Source organism: Macaca nemestrina, chromosome 11 (assembly GCF_043159975.1).
Source record: "Macaca nemestrina isolate mMacNem1 chromosome 11, mMacNem.hap1, whole genome shotgun sequence".
Lineage (NCBI taxonomy): Eukaryota > Metazoa > Chordata > Mammalia > Primates > Cercopithecidae > Macaca > Macaca nemestrina.
This window is the reverse complement of record NC_092135.1, coordinates 150,919-175,928: the sequence shown is the minus strand read 5'-3', so window position 1 is coordinate 175,928 and position 25,010 is coordinate 150,919. Positions and strand designations below refer to the sequence as shown.

General features: G+C 47.5%; 1 long non-coding RNA gene across 1 annotated transcript in view; it reads right to left on the bottom strand.

The window, feature by feature from the left end:
* Positions 1-267: 267 nt before the first annotated feature.
* Positions 268-25,010, bottom strand: part of LOC139357040 (uncharacterized) — a 48,497-nt gene continuing 23,754 nt past the window's right edge. Inside the window, exons 4-5 of the long non-coding RNA XR_011609630.1 lie at positions 1,247-1,467; positions 268-387 (exon numbers count right to left, since the gene is read on the bottom strand). This is a non-coding gene — a long non-coding RNA (uncharacterized lncRNA). The remainder of the gene's footprint in view (positions 388-1,246; positions 1,468-25,010) is intronic.

Sequence of the window (25,010 nt, the reverse complement as noted above, 5' to 3'; positions counted from 1 at the left end):
GCAAGACCTTGTCTCAAAACAAAAAGCAACGAAAACCCAAAATGATGCACTGTAAGTTCTGTCCTATAAATTCCACTGCCTTCATTTGTAAAGGTACGTAAAGGTGAAATTCAGGAGATGCTTGGAGTAATGTGGACATACGCTTGACCTCAGCTCTAATCTGAAGCACGTCCTTCTGTCTCACTGCTTGCCAAGACTAAGCTAAACTTCAAAAGTAAAAATATTCCCCAAAATGTACACTTTCAACTATTCATATTGTACCTTAAGTTTCTCTTGTATTGGAGGAAAAACACGGTGTCATTTAAAGTAATACGTAACTTCAACGTGGGATGTAAGGTGATTCAGGTCCTTTGAGAAGACAAGCTTGCAACAACGGCATGAATAATGCTGGAATCAAAAATCACAGAAACTAAACACCAAATAGCGTAGGTTCAATCCGTGTCTCTAACAAGTATCTGGATAACTAAACTTTCTGCTTTACTTGGGTGTGAACATCATGAAATGTAGTTTACAATTATTTGGGCAGAGAAAAGAGAATTTGGGTAGTTATGTAAAATTCAAGATTAAATAAAAGCAGTATTATATAGCAGAAATAAAACTTGGCTATTACCTTCGGTAATTTAGATCAGGGGTTGGCAGGTTTGTGCACCAAATCTGGTCCGTTTTTCTTGTAAATAAAGTTTTATTGGTACACAGCCATACACACTTGCTATCGCCCATGGCAGAGGGCAGAGTTGAGTGGTTGTGAGAGACCTTATGGCCTGCAGGAACTAAAACACTAGTAGCTGGCACCTTGCAGGCAAAGCTTATGACCTGATTCAAGTAACTGCCTAAACTGTCCAATTCGCTTGTTCTAAAACAATCCAACAATATAGCACACTTGTCTGAAGATTTGAGAACACGCATGCACCAGCCTAATCAGAAGAAAAGTCTAATTCTACCCAGAGGGTTACGAACTCTTCCCTTTTCCCTACAAAGAATTAAATGAATAAAACTGTGTGAGATTTTACTGGTATGTATCATATGTATGAGTCTTGATGAAAAGTTAAAAATGTGTATTTATATAGATACATAATGTTACTTTTCCTTCCACGTTTAACTCATACACTGTTTTCGGACTTCTGGTTCACAAAATCTGCATTTCTGCACCATGATTTTGAAGGCAAAAACCCGACTACTGGGCTAGTGGTCAATTCTGAGGCACCCAGCATGTTCAGGAGGCAGCGTCGGGGAGTGTGTCCCTTACCTGGAGGGGTGTAGGCGTCCACGGAGGTCTGCATGACCAGGGACCTGCGTTTGGAAGGCATAGGCACCGGCCATCTTCTGCTCTTTGGGTTTGGCCAGAGCCGCCTGGACAACTTCCGTGTGGACGTCTGAAACGGAGACAGCTCACTCAGTGCTCAGCTGAGGTCCCAGAGGCCAAGCTGCACCCTCCTCTCTGTCCCCGCAGTACGGTTCATCCACCTTCTGAAACTCACCAACAGATGGGTGGGTGAGGAAAGAAAATCAGTGGTTACAATTCCAGTAAAGACATTAAAATTTATTTACAGACTTTTATTTATTCATTTTATGACTGTAGAATCCATATCCAAAAGCAAACACTGGCTCTAAACTGCGCTGAGATTTTTCTTTTTAGGGTGAATGGACCTTGATCTTTGGAGATTCTTTTAGGTCACACGTTTGAGCCTCCAAATCCTTTCACTGTACCGCTGAGAGGCGTGTGCACGCCTCGCACCCCAACTCACAGAGCCACGGTCGCAGCTCAGCTCAACACCGGCCATGGGCCAGGACTGTGTTGGCTATGGATATGGTTTGGCTGTGTCCCCACCCAAATCTCAACTTGAATTCTACATCCCAGAATCCCTATGTGTTGTGGGAGGGACTTAGGGAGAGGTAACTGAATCATTGGGGCCCGTCTTTCCTGTGCTCTTCTCGTGATAGTGAATAAGTCTCATGAGATCTCATGGTTTATCAGGGGTTTCCGCTTTTGCTTCTACCTCGTTTTCTCTTGCTGCTGACATGTAAGAAGTGCCTTTCGCCTCCTACCATGATTCTGAGGCCTCCCCAGCCATGCAGAACTGCAAGGCCAACTAAATCTTTTTCTTCCCAGTTTTGGGTATGTCTTTATCAGCAGCATGGAATTGGACTAAAACAACCATTAAGACATTTTGTGGCTATTAACCCATTACATTAATTCCACACATTCACTGAATGCCTTCTCTGTTAGTCCCTACGGGCTGGGGTCGCAGCGGTGATAAGGCAGACAGTCTCATGGCATCTCACGCTGGCCACTTCTTAATGGAGGAGACAGGTGATAGATGGGGTAGGGAATTAAAGCAGAGACAGATGCAGTGGCAACTCCAAACTGTGAAGCTAGGGAAGAACCTTCTTAACACAAAATCAGAACAACAGGAATGAACCATACTGGCTGTCAAGGCGAGAATCTTTGAGACACAGGGAAAAGCCCGCTCAAAGGCCCTAAACTGTGAGTGAGAACGGTGTTAGCAGAATAAAAACACCATCACCACCAAAAATGGCCAGCGTGAGTGAAGACGGGTTGGGGCAGTTTTCTCTGAAGCTGTGAGAATGATCCCACTGAAAGGGAATCGGACGTGGCTTTCTGGCTTAAACCCCCCAAGCTGCCACCTGAGACAGGACCCAGACCCGCAACATCACACCCACAGGCAGCTCATCGCACTGCTTGGTCTTGGTCAGCCTTTGTACACACTACTCTCCCTAACTAGATAAAGAGCCTGGTCATCTGGCCACTATTTCTAATTCCCAGGTCATAAACCACTGTGTGACTGACTCGGCTCATGGCCAAAAACTGAAGGGATCAATGAAGTGACAGTCCACTCACTTGCACAAATCGCTTTTTGTTTTGCATATTCTCCGTTTTAAACTTTTTGAATGTAATTTCAAAGACACAGAAAATCTGCAAGACCAGTGTAGTGAATTCCCACATAACTTACCAGGCTCAACTTAGGCCCAACTGTTCCTGTCTTACATCACACTGCTTTCCTCCCTCCCCCATGAATTTTCTAAGTCAAATGAAAATAAATTTCAGATACCATGTCCCTCCATACCTAAATGTTACAATGTATTTCCTAAACACAAGGATATGCTCTCACATTCATTTTCCTCAAGATCGGGAAATTTAAATGTCATATACAAAGTTCACTTTCAAATGCTGTCAACTCTCTCCATAATTTTCTTACTTTGTCTTCCTCTTTTACGATCCAATCCAGGATCATGAATTGATTTGTCATGTGATTTTTACCAGTCCAGCATCCAAGTTTCTCAGGTTTTGTGTTTCTTGAAATTGGAAACGTGAAAGAATACAGGTCAGTTTTTTTACAGCTTGTCCTTTATTTTGGTATCTTCCAGACTAGACTCAAGGGTATGCATTTTAGCAGGGACACCGCAAGTCTGTCCTGTGTGACAATGTTAACATCAGCAACTCAGTGAAGGTGGTGCTTAAATTCCTTCAAAGCAAAGACGCTACTTCTCATGTTGAAATTAAGATTTGGGAGGAGGCACCATGACATTATGTGCATATTCTGTCTTCCATGAATTCTTCACTACTAGTTTTATCATCCACTGATTTCCTGTCATTCCTTCTAAATCATTAGATCTTCCATATTCACTGAAAAATAATTATTTCATCTTTCAGCATTCATTTATATATGTTCATATGTACTCATGGAGTCTGGCTTGGTAGGTTATGATTCACAGTTACAATGGTTTGTTTTGTTGCTCAACTGGTTCCAGATCTGATACCTGCTTCCCCAGCCCTTGGACCAGGGCTCCTTCTAGTGAAGAACGGTGTTTGGAAGCTAAGACCGGGCACCCGGTGCCCCTGGGCATTGCCGGCAAGCAGAACACACAACACGCATGTACACGCATGTGCACCCACACCCATCCACAGGCACTTCTGTCCCTGTCTACATCTGTCAGGAGCCTCCAGCTTATACTGGTATAAGGTCCCACATAGACATTCGGCATTTGTGGGGATCTGGCACCGTGACTCACTTCTACAGATTTAACATGTTTATGTATAAATTACAATGGCTCAACTATAGGAAAACTGATAGCAGTAATGGATGAATTCCCTCATTTCTCACTTGGGCCACACTTCCTGTTTCTGCAAGAACATATCGCTTGGCTAGAAGACACGATGTTGACATTGAAAGGAAAAAGGACCTTGTATAAAAATAATGCAAAGAATTCTTCTCAAAGGCCACTGGGACACACACTTTGTTGCTGATCAGCTGTCCACCGGCGCAGCAGCGAGAGAGAGCTCCACGCGTGAGCAGTCACGGTTCCCGTGACCCACACAAAGACCCCCAGGGTGACGACAGGCCAACCAGCATCCTTCGAACGGACACTTCCTTCCCGAAATAGCTTCCTGAGAGACAACAAACAGTGATAATTGCAGGCATTTCTATGACTGGGAAGCAAGAAACCCTCCCAGTCCTGTTCCTTCTGCACCACATCCAGAACAGGCGTACACCCGGTGTAGAAAGCTCCCAAGGCCTGAACAGATCATTCGATTCTAATTCAGACTGACCTAATCTCTGCAGTGCAGTCCTACAAACAGACTTTCCAAAAGTTACCAAACCACTACCTCAAACCTCATGCTTTCTCTGCTTCGAAAGAGGACATGTGGCTCGGTTTATACGGCCACCAGCACACACACAGGGTATTATCTTATTGCCCTTCAGTGCCAAGAAGAATCCTGTGGTCTCTCACAGTAAAAACAAAACCACAGCCACCACAACCCAGCTTTTCAAGTTGCAGGGAGTTTTACAGCCTCTTTCTATGTCGTCTTCCTTTTTGCCCCAAACTGGATATTCTTTTTACTTTCTCCTTATTTCCTGAATATAATTTGATCAATACAATTAAAGTGCTTGTGTTAGAAGTAACTTTACTTAAAAAGAATTGAAAGAACTACATCAAAATATTAGGAGTAGCCATTTCAGGGTGACAAGAGAACAATATATTGTTTTTATTCATTCTTTTCAACATTTGCAAAGTTTTTTGCCTTGAATGTAGTCACTTTTGCAATCAGAGGTTACAGTGCTTGATGGAATGAGGCCATGAAGCACACACACCACCGAGTTTCTAACACAGAGCGATCTATGGGGAAGGATGGAGACACAGGAAAGGTTCATTTTAAAGCAATGCAGGTGGTTTTTTTCATAAAGGCAAAAGACATTTTTAAAAGTCTTTGCACCATACACAAGTCTGCTAAATTCAGTCAAAAAACAGAGAAAACAGTAACAGAAGAACACTTTAGCCCACAAGGAGACCAGCACACCCAGCTCGAAGCCACTCCAGATGAGGACGGAGAGTGGTTTCCTCACAGCTGACCCATAGGATCAGGTAATACGAGCAGGAGGGAAACGTGGGGACCACAAAGACGTCAGACTGTGGACTGTACAGCAAAAGACAGCAACACAAACTAGCGGAGTAATTAAAAACTATTGTGAAAAGATGTCCACATTCTATTTTAACCTGAAATCGGTGGCACGGTGACACTTCAAAACATCTATAAACAGCACCCCTGAAGATTCTGTCAGACTCTACACTGAACAAGGTTAAGACGAGGAACAATAACAGGATAGCCTCCCCACATTGTGTGGTGGAGTCTTCTCAGCACAGACCCTTAGAGCATGCTAACCCCATCATCAAAACACAGCGAACACGTGGAGAAAGGACAACCTGTCCAGGCGTGAAGATCAGCTTCTGAAGCATGCAGTGTAATTATGGCTGAAAGCATTTCCTGCGACACTGAGTGAAACGTTTGAGTCAGAATCTACCTCCATGTGCTAAGTTGTTGCTGTGTTTAATAATTCCCATCCAACTCAAAATATCCAAGGCAGAAAGCAGCATCCAACCATGAACACCTAAAATAGCGATTAAGTGGACAGCACTTTGTGGACAGACTTTTCCCAACGTGACACCTAGAGGGGACAAGGAGGCAACGCATGCCACGATGGCCCCCCGGTTCCACTCGCTGCTCCTCCTGCATCCTCAGCACAGCCAGATGCTTTGCTAGTGCCCTGCTGCAGAGGAAACACCCCCTTGCAGCTACTGGGGAGGCTTCTCTTATGTCATCCAGCTTAAAAGGCGGCATGTCCACTGGCCAGTGGCCCAAATCCCACACGTGAGGGGAGAGATCTGAACACCGGACACAGGGAGCAGGATGGACCCATCTCCCAGGAGAGCCAATGCCAGCGGGTCACAGGGAGTCCTGGCCAGTCTGAGGCCTGGGTGCGAGGAAGGGGGCAGTGTTGGATGAACACACAGTGCTGGAAAGGGTATGAGCTGAGAACAAAGACGTTTACAAAGCTCTGCATAAAATCCAGATCATTCTGAGAAGCGCTCAGAAGATGAAGAACTTTTAGGAAAATATAACATGGGTAAACAGGTTGCTACAAAACAAATATTCCCTTGAAAACACAACATCCTTTTCACAAAATGAGCCGATAGATGAAATCCAGCACCCGTGCAGCATCAGAAATCCATGAAAACATCTGACCAAGTGCCCTCCAAAGCCTTAATTACAAATGCCCTAAATACAGTTTTACCCAGCCACGTCTACGAGACATTAGATGAGAGGTCATGGACTGGAAACCATGAGAAACGGAAACATCCTGGGTAAAGGTACCAAGCAGGATTGCAGAGGAGTCAACAGACGTGTGCGCGGACGGCACGAGAGTGACAAGATTCGCTGGTCATGCTGGACACACAGAGTGTCACGGACTCCAACAAATGCCTGAAATGCAAATGCTTAAAAAGATAGGAGAAAATCATCTGGAAGCTCAGCAGTTAAGACAGAGAGCAGTGACTTTCTAGTATTTCTAAGTATCTTTGAGGATAAGCATCAAAAATGGTCAAGGATGTTTCTACCTACGGAGAGGCTGAGAAGTAAAGGCTTGCAATTTCATGTAAAGAGAAAATGATTTTAGCCCTGGTGCGGTGGCTCAAGCCTGTAATCCCAGCACTTTGGGAGGATGAGGGAGGTGGATCACAAGGTCAGGAGATCGAGACCAACCTGGCTAACATAGTGAAACCCGGTCTCTACTAAAAATGCAAAAAATTAGTCAGGCGTGGTGGTGGGTGCCTGTAGTCTCAGCTAGTTGGGAGGCTGAGGCAGGAGAATGGCGTGAACCCAGGAGGCAGAGCTTGCAGTGAGCCGAGATCAGGCCACTGCACTCCAGCCTAGGCGACAGAGCCAGACTCCACCTCAAAAAAAAAAAAAAAAAAAAAATCATGATTTTAGCTTGGGATCCTAAAGCCGGATTAATGTGTTATCACAACAGAGACAAAAAGCAGGTGCATAAATACTGAGTGAGAAGGGGATGAGGGAATGAAATGGGTACTGCTGGACTCGGGGCTGTTGGGGCAGACACAGCACAGGGGCTCCATGGAGACCAGTGGCCTGCAGCCCTCTCAGGCAGGGAGGGCTCTTGCTGGAGAAGCTCCTACAAAGCTGTCGGGGCTGGGGGTGAGCTGCTGCTGCCATGCAACACAGGGGCCAGAAACTCCAGCAGGAGCAGGACCTGCTAGACCCCGTGTGCACGGCCCTGGGACTAAGAAGTGAAACCACTGTCCCGATATGCCTCTGCCAAACTTCAACACAACTGAACAGAATTTGCAGGGGTCAGATCCATGTTTTCTGAAGAAGGTAATAAAGGGTGAATGTGGAGCTGAGAGGCAATAAGTTGATAGAGGTGCATTTGGTGACCCCAAAAGAGGCAGATCTTTCTCATCTTTTCTCTCTGCTGAGGCTGTTTATGGTTCATTCCCTTTAGGCCTTTAAGAACCCAAAAGCATCCATCTATTAAGAGAAGGGATTATTCAGGATCAGCTTCATGCAGCATTGAATAGATCACTATTGTGAGTAAATAATTTGTTGGTACTTCTTACATTTATAGCGTTAGGTAAATTGGTTAACTAAAATACATTTATTTAACGACATTTCTTAAAGTACTAAAAATGGCAATAAACTACGTAGTATGTCACATGATGTTGGAGAAATAAAAAATACCTTCTCTGGCAAGAGTTTATTAAAAGTTCAACATCACAGTACACACATTACGTAGCCATTCCGTATGTCTCCATCTTCTGCAAGCACCCCTTCCTAAAATAATGAAAATGAAACATTCGTTTTTCTTTCCGTTTAATTCAGCAAGCTGCGATTCCGTCTCGCTGACAGGAGGCTTCGAGGGACTGGCAACACCCCACGTTCCTGCGTTCCAGGGAAACAGAAGAATAACTGGATTAAGAGTCCAGGCTTTGGCATCAGAATCCCAGCTCTGCCACTTACTCACACTGAGTAAGTTCTCAAATTGCTCGAAGCCTCCCTTGCATCATCCGTAAAATGGGAGCAATACTGGAGAGCTGCTGTGAGAATCACATAAGATGAAATATACAAAGCAAACTACTAGGTCCTGGGCACACGGCCACACGCAGTGATGGCTGCTTTTATAAATACCTTGAAGCAACGGATTTGTTGCCAATTTCCAAACCTAAAAAGCCCGAAAGGATTAGACTGTTGACACATCCCACCTCATCCTCCGGCGCGGATGACGTGGATTCCTTCCCACCTTGCTCCGGTGCGGACGACACGGATTCCTAGAGCGGCAGGACCATGGAGCACACACGTCCTGCAGCCGCCTGGGATTTAAACACACCCATTTCACACAAAACTGCTGTCATAACTTGCTAAAATCTCTTTGGGCAAGCATAATTTCTCCAGTATGTCCTGGGAGCTAGAAATCCCTCCTTCACACAAAAAGGAAAGAAGTCCCACCCTGTGAAAAGACAGCTCTGAGAAGACTATGTCATATTAAACACAGCTACTTCCCTTTCCCATGACATTCTCAATGTTGCAGATCTCAGGCCCCAGCAGTAAGTTGGTTTTACTGGATGCTGTATTTACATTTTTTGGTGTTGTGGGGAGGGAGAAGGGGCAAGGCAGGGACAATGAAACCCAGCTTCTGTTATTCCCAGCTAGACATTGAGACTGACATGTAGAAGAGGACCTGGTATGGCCTGGCGCCTACTGTGGGCTCTTCTCAGATGGCCGCAGTGGGCCTCATGGCTTGAGAGCAAGCCTCTCGCTCTCCACCCCCTACTCCCTGACAGACAGAGGGAGAGATCCCCTTGGAGATTTTTCTTCGGATTGGGAGGGAACATGAGCATGAGGACAGGGGGACAGGGGAAAGGATGGAGGACGATCATCCACCTACAAAGTCGGGCTCTTACTGCAAACTTTATAGACAACCATGTCATTTAAGCATTCCACAAGCACTATCATCCTCGTTTCACAGATGACAGTCTCAGCAAGTCCCAGACGCCTGCCAAAGGGCCAGACTGGTGGCAACAAAGCCATAATGCATAACCACCTGGCCCAGTGGCGCCAGCCCACCCCTGACTGCAGGAGACGCTTCAGATGCCCCAGCAGAGAGAATGTCACAGCCCTGCTGAAGGGGGAGGATGACAACTAGAAGAAACAAACGTCCACATCACTTCCAGGATCTGAACAGTCACACTGGACCACCCCCAGGTGAGAAGTGGACGGTCAATCTCGGATGCCAGGCCACAGGGAGTGGTTACAACCACGTACCATGAGCCACATGCCCTTCGGCATCAGAAAGTGCTTTTGAGGAAACAAAACTGCTAAGGCATTGAAGATGGAATCGCTTTGACAGCAGAAAGAAGTGGGCTAATCTCAGTCAACACAAAAGCTCATGCAGTCCAGAGTCCTAAACCCCAGGAGGAGCCCATCTCTGTAATCAGAGCTTCACGGTCACTGCGTGTTCATGCCAGAGCCAGAGGCGTGCAGTGAATGGGGGCCAAGAGAGCTTCGACTTTCCACAACACATCAAGCATTGTCTTCCTGTTTTAGAAGCACACACTCCCTCACCCAGAGTCTGACTTTAAGTCTTTGCAGAATTATTTAAGCAGCTGCGTAGTAGCTACGGCTTTCTGCTCAGTTGCCTTTTTAAGTCAAAACTCCCAAGAGCCAAAGCAATCCAAGAGGCTCCTCAGCCAGTCTGTCTGCAGCGTGAGAAAGCAAAACTCAGAGGTGGCAGTGAGCGGTCAGGCCACCTGTGCCCACGCCAGGAAACCCAAGGGATATAGGAATGTAAATTCTGCAGTGTTGGCAGATGTGGAGCAAAGGAAACCCTTGCATGCCGTTGGTGGGAGTGCAAAGCAGCACAGCTGTGAAATAGTATGGAGCATCTTCCAAAACTAGAAACAGGACTCTGTGATCCAGCAATCCCACGTCTGGGTAAATATCCAAACGAATATTGAACCATTAATGGAGAGAGGCCTGTATGCTCACGTCCACCACAGCGCTATTGACAGTCACTTAGATGTGAAATTGACCTACACACCTGTCAGTGGATGAACAGATAGAGACATTGTGGTGTATGGACACAAGGCGTACAATTCACCTTAAAGAATGAAATTCTGTCATTTGCAAAAACATGGATCAACCTGGAAGATATTTTGCTAAGTGAAATAAACCAGGCACAGAAATACAAATACTGCATGATCCACTTATATGTGCCAAACTTTTTCTTTAAAAAGTAACATTTGTAGAAAGAGTGGAATAGGGATTAGCAGGGACTGGGATTGGGGAAATGGGGAAATGCTGGTCAATTCTGGAGACCGAATGTACAGCGTGGTAACTACAATTAGTAACAACGTATCATCTGCCTGAAATTCAGTTAACAATGTATCATCTGCCTGAAACTGGGTAAGAGAATGGATCTTCCGTATTCTCACCACACACACAAATTAACTACAAGGTGAGGGAATGTGTTATCAATAGCTTGAACTCGGAGATGAAAAAAAACCCTGAAACCCTTTCCTTCCTCCCAAAAGCTATTTGTAGATTTTGAACATTGATCTGTGTGGAAAAAATTCTGTTTTTCTTCCAGTGAGTCTCTTACAGAAAAATAAATAAATAAAGCATGTTAAAGTACAGTCACCCTCAGTGTCTGTGGGAGCGGGTTCCAAGGGTCAGAATCCCAAAGTCTGCGATGCTCAAGTCCGTGATAGAAAATGGCGCATCGTTTGCGTAGAACCCACGTGTGCTCTCCCGTGTACTTACAATCTCTACATTACTCGTAATAACGCAAACAACGTGAGTGCTGTGTTGTACTATCTTGTTTAGAAAATAATGAAAATGGCAAACTCTACGTATGTTCAGAACAGGTTAGGCCATTCTTTTCCTTCTGAATATTTTCACTTTCAGTTTGGCTGAATCCAGGGCTATAGAATCCATGAACATGGAAGGCCAACTCTGCGTCTCGGAAATTTTTAACATTCAGCAGGCGGGGGAACGAATACAGGCTCTCCCCTCCCACATCCCTCAGTACTTCCTGGTCATTCTGCTGTGTCAGCTGCTTCTCTTTTGACCAACTTCACAATCTTCATCAGCAACGGGGCAGCTCTGGACACGGAGAAGCAGACATCCTTCACTTGCAAACTGTGTTTGCCGTGGCAATGAGCTCAAGACGGTGTCTTCTTCTAGACACTCACCCGAGGAATCCGAACCATATGTAGTGAGGATCAGTCCTGCCACACACAGCAATCTCTTGGATGCAGAGAAGCTGAACAAGTGGCCAGGGCTCCTCTGACGCACACGAGACCACGTGGAGAAAAGTCTGGTAACGTTACGGCACCTGGCTGGTTCCACCATAAAGATGGGACGCAGAGCAAGAATTTCTTGAAGCAACATTCATACGTTTGGAGTTGAAACGCAAGCGCCAAAAACATTAGCTATTTTGGAATAGGTTGGGACAGGGAAAACATCTGTCATGAGATTGAAAACAAATTTTTCTTGAGACAAGCCTGCCTCTGTCACCTGTGCTGGAGTGCAGTGGTGTGATCACGGCTCACCGCAGCCTTGACCTCCCCGGGGCCAAGTGATCCTCCCACCTCAGCCTTCTAGGTAGCTGGGAACACAGGCAGGCACTACTGCACCCGGCTGACTATGTAGTTTTTGCAGACATGGGGTCTTGCTGTGTTTCCCAGGCTGGCCTCAACCTCCTGGGCCCAAGTGATCCTCCCTCCCGGGCTGCCCAAAGTGCTGGGATTACAGGCATGAGCCACCAAATCCAGCCTCTGTCATGAGTGTTATAAACACAGTACTTGAATTTTTTCCAACCTCTTGCTATCCAGCCAGCTTCCCCGGCTGTGGCGAGGGTGTTGCTACTGCTGTTCTCTCTCCATGAAGGGCGGGGCAGCAGAGGACAGGCACACACCGTACCCAGGGAACGACTCGGCTCTAACAGGAGATGCCTCAGCTAAATGAAGTCCTCAGAGCCCCTCGAATCTCCACACCTGAGAGAACCGATCTCACTCACAGTCAGCAGTTCGTGCCACAGAAGCAGTAGAGACGCTTGCCTCTCCTCGGGGATCCCGGCCCAGAGACCCCACACCAGGACGTGTAGAACAGTGGAGAGTCACGCTTTCTTCTTTCTCCCTGCTGCCCGAGGGTCTCTCTCGGAGGGCGCGTCAGAGATGCACCTCTGTCAAGGGATGACTGACTTCCCTTTCATTTGTCTGAAAGGAAGTTTCTGCCCTTTCCTTCTCAGCAAATACAATTTTTCAATGAAGAAGTCAGCTCACCCCAAGACTCTGGGCTCAAGCGTGTCCCGACCTCCATCCCTGAGTACAAAATCTCCTCTCACCTCCAGGGCACCTTGGGAAGAGCCAGGACCCCGCTCACCGCTCCCCAGTAACACTCCTGGCCTGAAAAAAGCATCTGCAGTGTGGGCAAATTAAGGAGGCAACGTGCGTTTGTTGAGTCCTGCCAGCTAATTACAGATAAAACACGCTTTTTGATGGCTGTGAATGTTACTTATCTGCAATGCTGGCATTTCTCACCGATGTCCCTCTGTGCCGCAGAGCACTGCTGACTTCTGAGAACAACTTCTGCTTTCCTTGAGGAATTCTCAACCACCAGTTTTCATGCGAGGCACTGACTCTGAAAACTTCAGCCCTGTTAATATTTTTTACCCTTTTTCAGACTTTGAAAATGGGCTGCTTAATGAGAACAGCACGGCTAAACCCCTCGATGGCCACACGGCTGAGATTCACCACACACGATGCTGATTGACTCCCTGTCAGCATCGCAGGCATGACCCCTCGATGGCCGCATGGCTGAGGTTCACCACATGTGGCGCATGTTGGCATCGCAGGCCTGACAGCAGCATTCACACTGTCACCTCCTCTCTCTGTGGATTGCTGAGCTGCATCAGTGTTTTCACGCTGATATAAAGAACTGCCCAAGACTCTGTAATTTATAAAGGCAGAGGTTTCAGTCACAGTTCCGCATGGCTGGGGAGACCTCAGGAAACTTATGATCATGGCAGAAGGTGAAGGTGAAGCAAAGGCACGTCTTACACAGTGGCAGGAGAGAGGGAAGCGTGCAAGGGGGAGGAGTCCTACACTTAACGAAAAACCAGATCTCGTGAGAACTCCTCACAATCACGAGGATGGCAAAGGGGAATCCGCTCCCAGGATTCAATCACCTCCCAAGGGTTTGCCCTTGGCATGTGGGGTTATGGAAATTACAATTCGAGGTGAGATTGTGGTGGGGACACAGAGCCAAACCATATCATGGGCTTTACTGACACCTTTTAAAGAAACTCTTAAATGTCCAGTTATCATCTGCCAAATTGCTGACTTTATCATAGAGCGAGCATGGATATACTAAGCCCTTCGAACCTGTTAGTAGTCGAGGTACTGACTAGGACTTATCTCCAGTAACCTGGCCCTGCCACACTGGGACCGGGGAAGTAGCCCCAACCCTAAGCCTTCCAGCTCTCACTCAGGTGGATTTCGAAGGCAGACAGGGCCATTGAGAGCAAGCTCAAACTCAGGGAATAAAACTAGGGACCCTTCAAGCAAGTGCAGACTCCTGCTAGCCTTAACAAGAGATGTGGGTTCAGAAAGGCACTCCCTCCATCTGTACATGCCGGGGTCCCCTGCAGGCAACATGCACCTGCTTCCCTGACAACCACCTCCCTGCTCATGAACATCTGGGGCAAAGGTGGGCTCACAGCCAGCCCCTGCCTGTCTCAGGAGCAGGGCCCATGGCTGCTTCTGTGTTCTCATCCTGAGACCTGTGGCCACCAGCCCTTGGCTGCTCCATCAGACATTATACGGTACTACTTCAGCAGGTCCTGTGACCCCACAAATCCAGGATGCATGAAGAGAAAGTGACTGCTGCTTAGCAATTAATCACATAAATACTGTAGCTTTCACTTGGGCCTTGTTTGCTAACACTGTATGTGCCTAGGCTGTACGTGAGAATCTCCAAATGCCGTAGAAATTATCCTGAACTTTGTTTCCCAGTTCATTCATTCATCCCCCAAATATTTAATACCTACTGTGTGCCATGCAACGCAGAGTACATAAAACAGAAATCCTACACAAAACAGAGAAAGCGCACACAGAACACGGACATAACATCGCCAAATGTGTGCTGCATAAAAGATTTACAAAGTTATATTTTAACTTAAAATCTTTTAAAAGCTACAAATAAAGGGATGCTTAATTCAATGACTCCAGTGATTTTCTTAAATCACCACATCTGGGTAAGCAAAGGAAAACAAAACGGGACAGGCCAGGTACCTTCAGGACAGGAATGATTGCGCTGTCTCCTGCCACAGGTTTCAGGCTTCAGAAGATGCTAAGATCTTTCTATCATCCTTAAAGCTATATTTTTTCTCTGACAATCTTGCTTTCTGAAATAATGGCTCAGTCCCGAAAAGACTTGCGGTTAATTTAAGACGTCTGAGGTTTTCTTTTGGAGAGTGGAGGGGGCAAACGACCTACCAGAAGATGTATGTAATAAGCTTAAGTTATTCCAGAGAAGTTCGTGCACACCTTACGACTTTCTCTGAGGCCAGTGAGCTGCGGGCATCCCTCCAGGAAACACTGAGGCTTCCTGTGCACTAACTCAGATCGCGTCAAAAATACCGAGTTGCAGGGAGGAAAGCAGAGATGATTCCTAGTGCAACATGTAAATGTGATAAGATTTTGATGGTTTCACTAGCTATTTAAATAACAATGCTGATAGTACAAACTTTGATTTGTGGAAACGTCTTTTCTAAAAGATCTTGCCCAACGTTTATTAAGTGGCAATGATTAAGAATATTCTTTATTTAGAAGGCAAATAAAGTAGAATGTATGCAATCCTATACTCACTGATACATTACAAGAAGTAGAACTTGTCAAGATCTCTGCTTTGCAACACCAACTCTTAATAAAAGAAACGCCTGTCTATGTAAGCACGTGCGTATTCAAGGATTTTTATTATAACATGTTTATGAAGAGACATGTGTTGGTACCATACATCCCAATGACCGAGGGAAGATGAGAATATCTTAGAGAGAATGGGGGGAGGGGGACTTCTTTCATTTAAAACGAAAAAAAAAAGGTCAATAATCAAAGTGCAAAACTACTTGAAGAACGTGATCCTATTACAAGGTAACTTGTAGAACAAAGCAGTCCAGAGAGGCAAAAGGACTGACAAAGAGAAACACGAGTGAGTGAAATTAAATTTAATTCAATACATAGGCACCGCAGTATCCTTTCACTCAGCAATATGCGTTACGCACCGACTGCGGGCCAGGCACTGTCAGGTATGTGGCAATATCAGAACACAAAACATAAAACCTCTGTACCCTTGTGGCACTTCAATTCCCAGCCAGGTACGCTGGCTCACGCCTGTAATCCCAGCACTTTGGGAGGTGGAGGTGGGAGGACCACTTGAGGCCAGGAGTTTAAGACCAGCCTGGGGAACAGAGTGAAACTCCATTTCTACAAAAAACAAAATTAATTAACTGGGTGTGACAGCATGCACCTGTAGTCTCAGCGACTCAGGAGGCTGAGGTGGGAGGATTGTTTGAGCCTGGGAGTTCGAGGTTGCACTGAGCTCTGATTCTACCACTATACTCCAGCCTGGGCGATAGAGAGCCTGTCTCAGAAACATTCAAATTCCCACATAATTTTTACAACACCAATATACCATGCAACCATCTCCCTGATAAGCTCAATTATTTACTGGTCAAGGCATAGAATGTGAAGATATTATGAGGCACACGCAGGAACTAAACCTGCATGAATTTTTATCTTTTGCTAAAATGAGATTTGAGTGAACTAAATAAAACCACAATGAGTGTTCAAAGGAAAAGAATTGTCAACTGAACTGAAACAAAAATTAAAATTTATGAATTGCAGCCAAAATCATGATGGGAACTAAGCTTATGGCACGAAAGGCTCATATTTGAAAAAAGTAAGGTCTCAGGTCCATAATCTAAGCTGCCATCTTCAACTCAAAGCCAGTAAAAACATATCACAATGAGCACAAATAAAAGAAACTGAAAACAGAAAGGAGAAAACTCTAGTCACACCAAAAGCCTACATATAAAAATTCCCAAGGAATCTACAACAGTCAGTCCTAGATCCAATAACTGAGTTTAGCCAAGTCACAGCACACAATCAAATCTTACTCTACATAGGGGCAAATCAGTATTTGGGACCTAAATTTTAAAAACCACACACTCACAGTAGCTATATAAAAATCACGTAGGTATAAATCTAACAAAGCACACAGAGGATGTGTATGAAGAAAATTACAAAACGCTGAAGAAAGAAAAGAGCTACATCAGCTGAGCCACAAGTCCAAGCAGAATCGGCAACAGGGTCAAGACGCCAATTCTCTCCACATTGACCAATAGACTTAACATAATTCCTGCATAAATCCCAGCAGGACACTGACCTGCAGACTTACAATTCCAACATAAATCCCGCCAGGACTTTCTGTAGATAAGACAAGCTAAAAGTTACATGAAAGGGAAAGAAACAGAGGACAATAAACATTCCAATTAAAAAAAAATTGGCAAAGGTCAGACAGACACTTCAACGAAGTGGATGGACGTAAGCACTAGGAAACTAACAGAACTGCCCACAAAAGAGTGGCAGTGCTACTATACATAAATTTAAAAAACAAAATAAAACTGCAAGGGAGAAACAAATGGAACCAAGGGCTACAAAGATTATCTTATAGTTGGCAGAAAACCATGGAGGCGTTCCTTGCGTCTTTCTCTGAGAGCGCCACCTGACCACCCAGGAGACATCGCTGGCAGACCCAGAACCGGTGGACACTAACCACAGCTTCCACACTGAGAGGAAGGAGTCATTTGAAGAACATCCAAAAACATTCCTTCGGCTTTTACCATTCTGCTGTGCGAACTACCGAGTTAAGTTTGATGGCCTCTATACGAACACCGAGGTCCGCATTTATAATCCACTTTTTAAATCTTTCAGGACAGGACAATCCTCCTTTATCCCCTACCGTTTTCATCACGTTTCTATACATACCTGAAAAACTCTGCCACCTACATCAGATGTTTTGTCTAAACACGTTACTGTGACTTACCCTAAATTTACAACCGTTCATTTCAATTCCAAGTCCAAAGACTCATTTCCACAGTAATTATTGTACTCAGAAATTAAATTCCAGCTTCCTCGTCACACTTAAAATCAACTGCTTTCAACTTCTGGGTTAGAAATACAACTGATCTAATTCTGTAAACAGAGGATTTCATGGAAATACTCTCTCTTCATCTCACGACACGTGCAGGTGTCACTTGCAGTCTTCAATCCAACTCCCTGCCACCCAGAGCATGAAAGAGCAGCAAAGAATATTTATCCCCATCTCCTTGGGCCGGAGACCCACAGCATATCAATCACTGTCAAATCACGATTGCGCAAAAATCAGTTCCAACGCCCCATGGAGAATAAAGGCCATGCTGGAAGCTGAGGCCGGCCACCCGCTGATACCCTGGCTACCACGGAACTATTCCAGGCACGAACCACCTGCAAGTCCTGGGGGACAAAGCCAGCATGCAATGTTGCCATCAGACCTGTGAGTAGGATCCCTGGCATGGCCACATTAGCCTGGGAGAGTGAGGACGGGACTCAGAAGCTGCAGGGTGACCATGTTGAGAAGTACCCACGGGCTCCGTGACCAAGTCACAAGTAAAAAGATGAGACGCTTCCTGTGTTCCCATGTTGTGTCACTTTATCACTAAAAATTTAGTGCCCCTTCCTTTTTCCTAGGAAAGCACAAGGCCTGAGTAACAAGTGACCACTAATCTGGTTCTTTTCAGCCTCAACAGAAGGCAACAGCTGCATAAACCAAATCACTAGAACATCACACTTTATGGCTACATCACAGCTTTTATTGCATGTCAAACCCTCAGCTCCAAGCGGCACTGACCCCAAATTGGACTCAAAGAGAACAGGTGAGCTCTTCAATCTCCATTTCTCAACACTCAAAGCCTTTTCTGTATGAGCTCATGTGACTCTCAGTGCTAGGTTCATTCATTCATTCATTCATTTAGCAAAACTGCCGTGAACCCCCGGGATTCCCACCCTGCCCTCCGAGGGATACTGTTCTCCTGGGACCTGTGTCCACACCCACATTACTGCAGCCCAGCACCCTTCCCGGAACCGTGCACACCTCCCCAAAAGAAAACTGTACAGAGAACGGCAACACGTCCAGTCATGTTCGGAGGAGCAATTTCAACCGCTGATGTTTTAAGGCAACAGACTGATAACTGGCACCTCATCAATACAGAGTTACTAACTTTCCAGCAGTGTCTCTAGTCCCTCTACAATGATATACAGATATATATGCAGGAGCTATCTTAGGAGTTAAAAAGACGCTGTTCAGGGAAACAGGAGAAAGCAAAACTTTTGAGGAACGGTGGGGGGAACGTCCACCTTCTACTGCCACAATTTGTGTCTCAGTGATCAAGCCAAGGTTCTCAACCTTTCCAATCTATTAACCCCCTGCCTGAGGCTCTGGGCTGAACCCCAGCTGTACTTCCTGGCAATAAACAACCTGCCCAACTGTGATTCCTGTGTGCACCTGGCACCAGTGGAGATGGAGCCATCTGCCCTGCTGTGCTTCCTGTGGGTGGCCCTGACGACACAGGAGATGGGGACCACCTGCCCAGCTATATTCCCTCTGGGTGCACCTGAGACTAGTAGGATCCTGCAGCATGTGCCTATACTGACAGCTGCTGCATCACCTCCTGCTGTAAAATCCCCCTTTCAGAGGTAACAGGACAATGGGGCAGGTTTTTTTCCTGGAGAAGTAAAGAACCTGAGAAATCCAGAGATTTGAGAAATCCAGGAGATTAGCAACACAAGTGACAAAGAAAAGGATCCTGTGACATCCACACGACATGACATTTGGCAGCACGAGAGTGTACTGGTATTCCCAGAACCACCTCGCACTGCATGGCATTGACATGTTTCCCATGCTTGTTACCTTCGGACAACACATTCAGGTAACCTTCACTTGCTAGGTTGCAGGTGGAGAGAGACTCCTGGAGACCACCAGTTGGAACCGAGACTCCATTATCTCCTGCTTGCAGCACTTCTGCATGAAGCTAACGCCTCCAAATGTGCGTAAGATTTACGAACAGCAGACAAGCTCCATGACATCTTCTGAGAGGGAAGCTGTGCCATGTCAGGGGTTGGGACAGCAGCAGCAAGAGAGATCAGCACGAGTGCTGGGGAGACGCAGCCGGGAAATCTCGGTGTGTGTAGCCCTGGGGTCTGAGGCCTCCAACTGTCCATGTGGCTCCCACAGCTCAAGTCCAGCGTGTGGTCATGACCCAGGGCAGGGCCACTCACAGAGCACAGTTCATCTCAAATATGATGGGGGTGCTGAATGATCCACCAACCTACCAGAAGAGAATCGCCAGAACTCACGTGCAGAAGGCATGGATCAGACCACTCCCAGTAATACACACGCCCTCACCACCCTGCAGCTGCCTCCTCCCGCCCCCACACACAGCAGCCTCCTGGGACAACATCCTACTTGCCGGCCACAGCCTGGAGCCCCCAAAGCATGGAGGGGTTTAGTGAGCCACACAACATTCCCCCTTCACACCTGGGAAGTCAGCCCCTCACTGAAGTGGGTCCTGTACCCGCCAACTGTGCATGATCGGAGGTGTGAAGTCATGGACCTGGTCACCCGCTGTGCACGATCAGAGGTGTGTAAGGTTCCAGACCTGGTCACCCGCTATGCACAATCAGAGGTGTGAGGTGATGGACCTGGCCACCCACTGTGTACGAATAGAGGTGTGTGTGATTAGCGACCTTGTCACCAGCTCTACACAATCAGAGCCATGCGACGTTACAGACCTGGTCACCAGCTACACCCAATCAGAAGCTTTTGAGGTTAGGGACCTGTTCACCTGCTGTGCACAGAAGTGTGAGGTTATAGACCTGGTCATCTGCTGTGCATGATCAGAGGTGTGCGAGGTTAGGGACCTTGTCACCTGCTGTGTCCAATCAGAGCCAGGCAAGGTTACAGACCTAGTCACCAGCAGTGCCCAATCAGAAGTTTTCGAGGTTCCAAACCTGGTCACCCACTGTGCGGGAACAGAGGTGTGCGAGGTTAGGGTCCATGTGCGTGGTGACAGACCTGGTCACCAGCCAAGACACTTGACATTTCCAGGGTCATCCCGGCTTCCTTCAAAACTTGAAAAGTCTTTAGCTATTTCCCAAAAGCTCATCCATCTTTGAAAATGATATGCGTGTGCACAGGTGATACCGATGACTGAAGATTGAAGGTTAGAGCATTCCAGCCCTCTGCCCATGTCCCATTCCATCTGCGAAAACTTGAGCATAAACATCCCCCTCTCTGAAGCTCCCTGAACCCCGTGGCAGGCCTGGGACTCAGGTCCAGTGTCCTGTCAGTTACACTGAACAAAATGTCATTCAACACTGGCCATGTGCCCTGTGCTTTAAACGTCTAAAAACCACATAGAAACCTCCCAAAGAACTACAATCTATGAAAGCGTTCATGGCTAGTATTTTAGGAAGACGGACCAGTCTTGATCTAAATCAAAGCCGACACTGCCCAAATTAACTCTGACCCCAGCTTCGTGCAAAGGCAGCCATCGCCTGGCCGTCGGTGTGACCAGCAGCCTGGGCACAGACAGGACCAGCTCCAGTCCCTCCCTGCACCTTAAGCGGGCTTCTGAGCTGCTGTCCATGACCAGTGATGGTGACGCCCAGAGCAGCTTTCCAGGAAAGCAGTAAACCTTTCAGGTCCTCACCTCACGAGGATGGCCATGTATAAATCAACCGCCTTTGTTACTGCCCTGCCATTCCCAAAGAGGGAGTGGGTTAAACTTCTTCCTCCTCCACATGCCCAACACAAGGCACACCTGCCCCAGCACGAGGCTCATCTACTTATTCCCGAGAAACTCACACAACCCACAGAGGCCGTGTACAATCAGAGGCCGCGCACAATCAGATGCCACAATCAGAGACTGAGTACAATCGGAGATCACACACAATCAGAGACCACACACAGAGGCCAGAGGCCACAATCAGAGACCACACAAAATCAGAGGCTGCACAGACAACACAATCAGAGGCTGTGCATAATCAGAGGCCACGCACAATCTCTGCAACCTCATCAGAAACTGTTTCTGATCATTCACCTGAGGCCACCAAGTTTAAATGAGAGGCCCAGGTTTTAAAAGACACAAGGAGTTCTCTGAAGGCAGACTCCGTGCATTCCACTATCAGCACCATTTGTGCCTGTCACGGTCAGGAAGAACCACAACCACGTCTCGGTGCCCTTGCAGTGCAGGGCGCTGAGTTTCTCCCCCTTTCCAAGCCCGCGGTGGCTCCTGGCGACCCAGGGCCTCTGCTCAGCCAGGCGCCCCCAAGACCTTCCTCCCTCACCTCACAGGGGAGCTGTTGCAGCCGGGCTTTCTGGCTCATCACTCCAATTCAGTCACTTACACCCTCATTCCAGGCTGAAGGTCTCTTCTGAAAATATCCAAATTTTACCCACGTCAGGCTCCATCTTTTCCCTAAGGCTGCTCCCCCCCTGCAGAGCAGCAACTCTGGTGCCCGTGCAGCCGGGGCCTGGGGGCGGATCCGTGGGCTCAGAGCACACAGCCCCTCAGCCCCTCTGTGTGTCCCCTTACTCCCTGCTCCCTGGCGTTAATGCCCTCCATCCTCGATTTCCTGATAGGCAAAAGAGCGTTAATTCTAAGAGTGCTAACCGAACTGGGTCACTTAACACCGCGTCCGGCCCAGAACAGCCCTTGATCAATGACAGGTATTGCTGTTACCATTGCTGTTACCATTGCGCTGGTTCCAGTTTTCTTGTGAGCCCTTTAGGCTCTTTGCCGTAAAGGCCACTCAATGGTGCTGTCCAAGCCTGTCTGTGGCAGATGGACAGGTGAGTGGCCGATGCACACGTGTGATGCTGAATGGGATCGTTCAAAGTTGGCCCCGCGTATTTTGGTCAAGGTAAGGAAAACGCTGCCCGTGCTTGCTTGCTGTCGCCCTGCGGTGTCCAGAAGGAGACGCTTAAAGGCAACTGCGCCACACCTACCTTCTTGGAAGGAGACGGCAAGACCAGATTGGCTGGAGCTGGGAAGTTGTGCGCTACAGATCAGGGCTGCGTGACCTAGGGAAGGCATCACTCGAAATACCTGCTGGAGAGCGGCCAATCCGACCCGACCGTCCACCTCCAGGGTCAGCCACGGGACTCCTCTTGATGTGTCATCCTGATCACCCCTCACAGAATAAATGAGCCTGTGACTTCAGCCTGTCCTAAGTACAACACCGACTCCCACCTCCCACGTCCTGAACCAGCCTGTCCCGGGGATTGCTGTGGACATAGAGGAGAAGGCCCAAGACATCTAGTGGCATTTCCTGGCAAGGACACTCACGATGCTTGACCGTAAAACTCAGGGTCAACTGGTTTTTCGGACAGACTGGAATTTACTTGTGGCACGCATGGATTCTGATTGACCCAGGGATGGGCAAGGAGGCTGACGGAAAACCCATTGTGACTGCGCCAGGCATTCCCGCACACAACGACATCTTCAGACTCGGGCGGCGTCCTAGTCTTACAATCAAATCGAAGCCCACAGAAACTAGGGAGCTTGTTCAAGACCTGCAAAAAGTATGTGGACAGCTGGCATTCAACTAAGTCCTTCCCTGGATCCATCCGCGCTGCTACCGGCCCCCACTCCCACCACCCCGCCATGGCCCCCGATAGACACAGCAGGTCTGAACATCCGGCACCCCAAAAGCAGAGTAGGGAGCAGAGTCGGCTTCCGCAGGGGGAACTCACATGCAGCCCACTCCCCTTCTTGCCGAATGCCTGGGGACTCTATGCGGTAAGGTCTGCAGATGTGGCCTCACTCTGCGCCAGGAGATCCAGGTGGCAGGCAGCCTTTTGGAGAGTGCTCCTCCAGACAGGAGAGAGGCATCTGACAGGGCTTGTCGGCTGATCCATGAGACACAGGACACCTGAGAGAAGGGCCGACAAACCCCACAAAGTCGCTGCGCACGCTTCAGACAGGTCTTGCTGCAGACTGTGGTTCTCGTCAGGCGCGAGGAAGTTTCCCAGGGCAGGAGCTCTCGTTGCACAGCAAAAGCGGCACAGGCGATGCAGCGGGGCGTACTTCAGCCCAGGGCTCAGGAACCACGGGGTGCAACGCGGCCTGCAGCAAACCAGACACATCAGAAGCGAAACTCCCACCTTTTACATTCAGTGACATTGAACGGAGGGAGTTATCTGTAGCAATGGTCCTCCTGGGGGACCCGTACAGCATGCATGACCACCGACACTGACCACCAGTACTTCCTAGATCCTGGGGGCTACCCCACTTTACATGCAAGGTTCCATTCACAAATCTATGTGGGGCAGTTGTTAGCCCCAGCTTAGAGATGAGAAAAACGCTGCTGGAAAAGCTAAGTGAGAAAATCAGACTTCAGCACACCTGCCATCTCCAAGCCCCCTACTACTGTATGTACTAGGCTCTCAAGGTTGGGTGTGTGGCATTTTAAGTGACTAATCATAGGTGGTTTTCTTCTCTTCTACACTTGTTTAGCCTGAACGCGCACGTACATGCTCTGCTGCAGGTGCACTGCTGTATGTCGACCAGCAACGCTCTTTTCTGTCTCGGGTTCTCGTCACTGCCTTCCGGAAAGCTCTCACCTGCTTTACAGCCATGCCAGGTAGCCCGGGTCAGCCGCACAGTCAAATTCCTGCAGTGTCAGAGCTAAGTGCTGGCTGAGACTTTAACAGCGAAGACAGCAGAGTAATGGGGATAAACTGAACAAAACCGTATTGTAACGCAGATGGAAGTCTAGAAGCAAAAGAAGCTGACACCCCTAAGAGATCAGGCGACTGCGTCTCACTATGATGTTAATAGCAGCTTGCTGTTTCCAGCGCCTCTCTGTGCCAGGGTTTCCAGTCAGCGTTTGTGTTTAACTGCTCCTGGGCTACCTGATCAAACCTCTGCAGAGATCAGGGATATCTAAATTGACCCGGTATTTGACCATAGCAAAGTCATTAGCCTTCGAGATGCATTTGAGACATCAACTTGCGTTCTTCAAGAGGTTTAAGACACACATAATTCTTCCCATGCTCAACACACACGGCCGGCCGTTTCTGAAGTCAGTGTTTCTGGAACAAAAGCCTTGGCCTGCCCCAGTGAACATTCACACTGAGCACACTGTCGCGAGGCTGCTTGGCCAACCAGCAGGGGGCAGGAGAGAGCTGCAGGTGCCGCGTGGGGTCCCTGCAAACCTGCCTCAATCAAGGGCGGTGCCTCCTGCCAATCCAGCGGCTTCCTCCAAGGGGAAGAGGCCTCTTCAGCTGCTACTGCACTGATTTCAGGCGGCTCAGCCAATGGGGCAACAGATTCAACAGAGTCCCATGTTGTTAAAGGAAAACTTCTGTTACCAGGCAACCTTAGGGTCAGATTCAACGAAATATAACCAACAACATTGCTTCCAAAACAACATGCTACTAGTGTCTTATCCTTCAATGCTGCTTAAACACGGAAAAGTATGAGGAAAAAAGAACATGGCACTTACTTCTTAAAAAATAACCCCTCTTCCAGGTT